Source organism: Triticum dicoccoides, chromosome 2A (assembly GCF_002162155.2).
Source record: "Triticum dicoccoides isolate Atlit2015 ecotype Zavitan chromosome 2A, WEW_v2.0, whole genome shotgun sequence".
Classification (NCBI taxonomy): Eukaryota; Viridiplantae; Streptophyta; class Magnoliopsida; order Poales; family Poaceae; genus Triticum; species Triticum dicoccoides.
The window spans coordinates 775084031-775092073 of NC_041382.1; positions in this window are offsets into that span (position 1 = coordinate 775084031).

The following is an 8043-nucleotide window of genomic DNA, read 5'->3' on the forward strand; positions in this document are numbered from 1 at the left end:
AAATTTCAAATAACTTTCCCGTTACCAAAAAATATTCATAGGTTCAAAACTGTTCAATTTTTTAAAATGTGTTCAAAATTTGAAAATGACCGCGTTTCAAAAGATAATTCACTTTCTTCGACAAAAAAATACGTTCACATTTTTCATAAATGTCTTTTCAAATCTCGGTGTTGCAGTGTGTTCTTTACATATATTGCGCGTTAGCAAATCAACAACAACTTTTAGTTCTAGCGGCTAATAGTGTGCACTCCGTATTATGAGGTTGCGATTAAGCTCCTTCCTAGCACATTGCGGTTTCCTAATTTTTTCTATTGCGCACTAAAGAAAATATCCTGCTCGCTCGCCCCAGTGGGCCGGCCTAGCCGCGGGACTCCCTATATGACGCTTGCGTTCTAACTGTTGGACCTCTTCCACCACAACGCGCGCACCATCATCATGCTAAAAAAAGGATTCCCACCTTTTGGTATTAATGCCATGGATATTTCGTTTAAATTGCACAACATGGCCGGACATGGAGTATGTGAGCTCAAGCTCCCATGCACCCTTTGCTACAGTAAACTTGGAAAACATATTGAAAAAGTTCAAAAATATCTGAATTTTTTTGGCAACAAACATTGATGTGTGTTTCACATGCGTTCCATTTTGGTGATGAAATAACATTTGTGGAGGCCTCGGCAAAAAGATAAAATAATGCTTGAAAAAAACTGTTTTTGAAAGCATTTTGGAGCATTGATTTTGTTTTTGTACCGAGACCTGCACGAATGTCATTTTGTCATGAAATTTTGGATGCATGTGAAAAATACATCGATGTTTGTTGTAAAAAAATCAGTTTTTTTTATTTTTTTTAAATCGATTTTGCTGTAGCAAAGGGTGCATGTGAGTTCGAGCTCACAAGAGCACTTTCGCAGATGGCCCCCTTATGCTGATTCTCACCAATTTAAATAGGTTGAACAACGTTCTTGGTGTGAGCTAATTAAGGTTGGGCATAGTAAGAGTAACTTAGCTAGAAACATAGCGCATTTCAAGACAAGTTTGATTATGTGACATGTAATTAATGAGGAGAGATGTGTTTAGAGTAACAAAATATATTACCGTAACATAACACGACCCAAAGCGAGTTTACAATCTAATAAATATAATCATTTATGATACTACTTCTATGTTACTTTGCGGTACTGAAAGGATCAATATGGTTGACTATGGGGTGAATAGGCAACTACTAATTTTTAGCTCTTTTAAAAAATTAGGGTTAGCAACAAATAGGTTATCTAAATATGCAACTAGGTCACCAACCTATATGATGCTCTCAACAACAACAACAACAACAACAACAACAACAAACAACAACTACTACATGAGCAAGGAAAAGATACAACACACTATTAGCTTGCAAAAAGTAAAGGTAAGAAGTAACCACAAGTGGAGTCGATGGAGACGAGGATGTGTCACCAAAGTTCCCTCCCTTTAGGGGGAGTTACGTCTCTGTTAGAGTGGTGTGGAGGCACAATGCTCCTTAAGAAGCCACTAGGGCCACTGTATTCTCCTCACACCCTCGCGCAATGCAAAATGTCGTGATTCCATTAGTGGTGCTCTTGAAGGCTGCAACCAAACCTTTACAAACTAGGTTGGGGCAATCTCCACAACTTAATTGAATGCTTCAATGACCGTCTTCAGTCTTTATCACCGAGGGGAATAAATCATCTTATGACATGATAGAATATCTGAAATGCTCAATGCACACGATTAGTCCGCAAATTGCATTGCCATTAATCACCAAAACCAATAAGGGAGAAATATACCCTAACCGCTATGAATGGTAGTAACATAGACTAGTGCCATATGCATGCCACTAGTCTAAAACTCTAAGTTATTCCCCACTATGACTAGCCTAGGTATCCTTCACATGCAAGTGTTGTGTGGGAACATGTGTGCAAGAAGAAGTCGGCTTCACATTTGGCTACTGGGGTGGATATAGAGGAAAGAGGCTACGAAGATGTGGTGTTGTTTGGGAATGGAATGGGTGCGTGGTGGCATGTGTGCATGAAGAAGTCGGCTCGTGTTTGATTGTGGGTTCTGGAGAGGAAAACATGCTAAGAAGTTGTGGCGCTGTTTGTGAATGGAATTGGTGCATGGTGGCATGTGTGTATGAAGAATTTGAATCATGTTTGATTGTGGGTTTTGGATAGGCAAACATGCTAAGTTGCGGTGGAGGCTAAGAAGATGTGGTGCTATTTGAGAATGGAATTGGTGCGTAGTGGCAGGTGTGCATGAAGAAGTTGGCCCGTCACTGGTGAAACTCCTCAAAATCATTCCATTCGTACACAAATATAAGACATTTTAGACATTTCATTATGAACTGCATATGTACTTGAGTGAGTGAACAAATATACTAAAATGCATCTACATCCATCTCAACCAGAATAGAGTTTGAACGTCTTATACTATATTTTTTTATGGAGGGAATATTATTTATTGTAGATCGAACGGATATTAGGGCTCGTATTTACCATTTGTTTTAATTATTTTAAAAAGACTAAAATAATTGTGCATGCAAACTGTTTTTCACTTTATCAAATTTGGGGTTCCTACTTTTTTTCGTTTACCGCCTAGGGCTTCCCGCGTTTCTACTAGATTGTTTTTGCTCCACATAATCCTTCCGCATCTTTTCCCCACCCTACGCCGCCATCTGCCCAACTCCCCACCTCCAGATCGGTTCCAATCTACGCAGGCACCAGCCCATCCCATGCGCCGCCCATTCCCACATAGGACGCGGATGCAGCCTCACCTGATTGCTGATCTCCGGCGCCAGCTCAGGCCTTCGCTGGTGACTTCCCGTTCTCCCCCGTCATCGATCTTGCCAGTTGGAGCCCCATCAGCATCCGTCTTCCTCACCGTCGCCAAGCCGCGCTCCTCTATCCGAAGCTCTGCCGCGTGTTGCGTCGCTACACCGTCCACAAGCAGCTCTCGGCACCATCCAACATCTTCAGACTTCCGTCCGGTCAAGCAGGTGATTCCTTTAATCCCAACTCCCCTATAGTTTTAGCATTAGATCTGTGAAAGCAGCCTCCTTCATTTGGGGCCTGTTCGGTTCTTGGGGTTTGATTCCCCAAGGGGAATCAACACCTACGGTTTCAGGTTAACGCCTCCTACTACCCTATGTAATCTTCCCATCCACAGTCTGTTCGGTTACAGCAGGGATCAAAGGTGGTTTTGCAGTGAGAACGCTAAACTGTAATCATCCATGACTAGTAATTTGACAGTGACACACTAGTAACATGTCAAATGACATTTTTTCTGCACAAGAAACTACAGAACTATATGGTGGACAAGTTGCAGTCAGATGAAAAGCTAGTATGTAACCAAGAGCCACACACATTGCAGAGATATCATGATTTTAGTTAACTTGTAATACAAAATGATGCAATTTGTACAACCATGTTTTCACCCAACATTTTGTTCATATGATCCTCTCACATCTGAAATAGATGGCAGTAAACATAGTTCAAGCAACAGGTGCACGCAGATATGCAGACCACTCTAGCGAACCATTTGTTTCACTATATACAACAAATTCAATCATGCAATCTCAGTACACCACTGTAATATTCATAAATTCCTTTCTGAATTTCACAAATTTCTTTACTATACACACCTTATCTTTTTACCATATATCTAGATCCTTCTCTGTATAATTGTGTTTTCGAACACCTAGATCATACTCTGAAAAACTAATGGGCATTTATAATAGACAAAGACCCTGAAGTGGTTATTAAGGAAACTAAATTAGTTTTGGAACATATAAATAAGGTATTTGGGCTGAACCTACAAAGAGACAACGATCCCCGATTGTTAGTACTATTACCTAAGAAAACAAAAGGTTGAATTTCCTGTGTTTCTTTTAATTTCCTAGTATAGCTAATGTTGGAAAAATGGAGACATTCTATGTGGTTGCTCTATATTCCTTGCAAGCTAGTAAGAACATGGCTCACGCAGTCAAGCTGTATGTATGCAGTTTTCTGCTACTTTCAGTTTTTTTCCTATTTGATCTCACATGGTTTATTTGTTTATTAGATAATGCACTGCAATGCAAGACCTTGTTATATGTTTATATGCACAAGTTTCCTTCACTATCTTGTTGATTAATTTATGATTTTAACATTGTTTTCGCAAATATATAATGTCAAGGATAATGTACAAGATTTGAGAGACGAGCTGAGTATGATGCATTTGTTCATGAAGCAAAAATTCTCTGCAGAGAAATGGAGAAATAAAATTGTAACCGTGGGAAGTGATGAAGTTGGTATATAAAAAACATCTCTTTCTGCAAAGATAAAAGTCTGGGTATTAGTACAATATTATCAAGTTCTTGTTTCAGGTTGATCTCAGCATAAGAGTTGTTGGCAGTGACCTACACATGAAGAATCACCTCACAATGTGCATGCTTCACAGAATGGTATGCAGGTGATGCAATAGTTTCTTCACTAGTAAGTTAGCGCTAGTTTTTTCTCATACTTAAAACAATTGTTCATCATAAGTTGCAGGAATTGCATCCTAGCAGTTGTGCGAGAACCAAAGAGGGTTACACCAGATCCTCTTTACGACATGAATGCATCGTTGCCAAGGTATCAAACAATGTCCGCGTGTACAGAAATTTCTGCTTTGTTATTAAACAGTGACTATGTTTGTACAATTTTACTTGTAACTGAAAGGAACCTCAACTATAGACGCACACATTGAAAAGTTTGATAGGGCTAATCAAGGTGCAGAATCAACTTTACCAAGACGAGCAGTTCACTAGCCAGGTATATTCAAACCACAGATGAAAAGAAATGTGGTGTCCTGTTTTGTACAAGTAGGGTATTTGCCTGCTTCTGTTTTTTTGCAAGCAACATGATATCGTGATGAAATAATTATTTCCAAGATTTTGGTAATACATGTGCTAATACTATTTATTTTCAAAGAACTGCTAATACTAGTTTCACAAAAAAATAAATGCTACTCATGAACTAGTAGCAGCAGTAGTAGGAGGTAACCCTAATGCAACAACAAAATGGGATAATCATCGAAATCCGGAGTACATGATAAGATGAGTTTAAATCTTTGTCATGGTAATAATATCACTCATGATCAATTGCATTATGTAATATCCTGGAGCTGGCATAGAAAAGGGTTCAGTTTAGAAGTGTCTATGGTACAACTAGGAACCGGATAGAATCAATATGTACATAATAAGTTTGATGATTTAGTGCATTTGTTATACATGATAAAGACCTGTAAATCATATTCCCTGATTAGTGTCTCTTTTCACCCATATTTTTACTGAAATAAGTGTGTTATTTCTTGAAATAATAAAGGAAAAATTGAAGTAATTCTTTTCGATGAACTCGAGGAAAAAAAGTTAAGTCGTGGACAAAGGAGCTTTAGTTAATAAAAATATAACATATGTGGTTGAGGAAACATGCTTGGAGAGCAATATGTTGGTGTTTTTGTTCGTCACAACATTTCAAATCTTGGAGATGGGAGACTGATTACACAGTATGAAAGAAATCAATCCAGACAGTAAGGGATGCTATTGTTTATATTATTGCATGGCCTCGATTACATGCAAGTCCACTTCCATACAAGCATCGGATATGCTCCAATTTCCATTAAGGTTTATCATTTATGAAGATTCTTTGTACTTTTTTTAGGTCAAAATACCTAAGCCAATCGCTCCAACAATACTAGAAAAGATTCGTACTCCAACACGACCACAAGACATTGGTGTAGTACATCCCTTATAATTTATAGAATAACATTTCATTGTGGACTAGTCCAAAAGCTTATGTTCATGTAAACTGTTATTTGTTCACTTTCTTTTTCAAGGTATGCTGAGGCTTTAGAGGAGAGCATTGCAGGATCCAGGAGCAGCTGTAGATGGATTAGTTTTTAAATGAACTAATATAATGAATTATGTATAGATTTTAGCTTCATAGGAAAACTTAGTTCTAGTCTGTAGGATTTTTTCTTAATTAATTATTTGTATTTTTCATATGAATGTCAAGATTTTTTCAGTTGTGAACTCCACAGATTTTTAAAAGATGTATTTGTTCCTACTAAATAGTCCACTGGATTTGCTACTGATGATGCTAATTGTGCGAATAGGATTGGTGATGTGGACTGAGGCCTTCATATAATGACATTTGATCAGACTGCGTGTCATGATAAAGTAATCAAATTTGAAATGCTGAAATTCAAAATTGAAATAAACCAAATAATATTTAGTATAAAATAATTCATAGCGGGAGAAAAACTTATGTATATTTGGGAACGATTATAACGTCTCTACATAGCATGCATAAGCAACGGGCCCATGATGAAACCTGTATTCCTGCAGAGACGTGGATGAGCGTGTGTAACATAACGTCTCAACATGTATAGAGACGATTTTCTCGCCGCCGTCTCCCCCGACCCCGCCTCGCCGCCGTCTCCTCCGACCCCGCCTCGCCGCGCCTCAGTGTCGCCGTCTCCCCCAACCCCATCTCTCTCCCCGCCCTCTGTAAGCACTCTCCCCTTCCGATCCCTCTTCTCTGCTTAGTATGAACCCTAGCTATTTAGTGCTAGTTAGTATGAACCCTAGGCTATTTTTAGTGCTAGTTAGTTAATTACTTATATGGTAATTAGGGCAGTAGTTCCTAGGTACTAATTAGTTAGTAAGAACTAGGTACCAATTAGGTATTAGTTTAATTTTATTTATAGTAAGTTTATTTTTAGTAAGAACTAATTGAATTAAGAGAACTCGTTAGTAAGGACTTGTTGCTATTTTTTTAGTTAAAGCAATTTTTCCGGCATCGACGTCGACGATGCCTATCCCGCATCCTCGTCGTCGAGTCGGCGGAGGAAGACAGCTGCTTGACCAGACGGGCCATGTCCGGGACTGGTCTCCGCCGGGGTGGTACTGGGAGGCGCTACCTATCGGGAGATGCAGGTTGGTGAGGAGCCAGCCTATCGTTGACCCGAACCTTCTTTGGTGGCGGTCGCGTGGGCCAGTGATGGTCCAGAGGCTCGAGGACCCCACGGAGGTGGTGTGTCACCGTGTCAGTTAGGAGGACCCGCACGTCCGTCGCTACTTGTTTGCGTTGGAGCACAGGTTCTCCAATACCTGGCAGGTTCTCCAGGGATCTCACTGGAGCTATGATCCCGTGATGGTTCCTTCTCTGTGGGTGTCCACCGCCCGCGCCGATACCCGTCGTGTGCTAGGGTTTTAGTTGTGTTAGTGATGTTATATGTATGACACTATTCGGGATGTATTAGTGATAATATTCGACGATGTACGGACGCATGAGATGATTTACTTTTGCTTATTGAATGCATGCTAGTTTGAGTCCTATAAGATATTTTGAAATGTATATCTTGTGTTGCTCAAATAGGATATGTGCTTGCCCAAGTGGCCGGTCATGTTTGCAGGTTACACCTCCGAGTGGCCTATGTTTTGCCGGAGTGTTGATTCATTTCCGTTCCGGCAAATTTCAGGCGCTCGATATGTCCTATTTTAGCAAAGGTCATGCCAGATTTTTCCGTGAATTTTGGCATGACTTTTCGAGTAGATGATTTTTCATATAAAAAACTTTTTCATCCGAGTTAGTATGCAAAAGTTATGCCCATTTTTACAAATTTCAGAGAGATTTTGCAAATAAAGTCAAAATTCACATTTGCAAATTTTCCCAACAACTAGACCACATATCACATGATAAACTTATTTTCTTTTATTTTTTTGACATTTTCATTATTTTCTTTTATTTTTTTAAAAACTGAAAAGGCGATCAAGGGGGGTAGAGTTTGAAAATAGGACCTTTAGTACCGGTTCGTGGCACGAACCGGGACTAAAGGTCTCAACCCCATTAGTCCCGGTTCGTGCCTCAAACCGGGACTAAAGGTCTAATCTTTAGTCCCGGTTTGAGGCACGAACCGGGACTAAAGATCATCGCACCCTTTAGTCCCGGTTCATGTCTTAAACCGGGACTAGAGGGCCCGAGTGAACCGGGACTAATGCCTTAGCCGCAC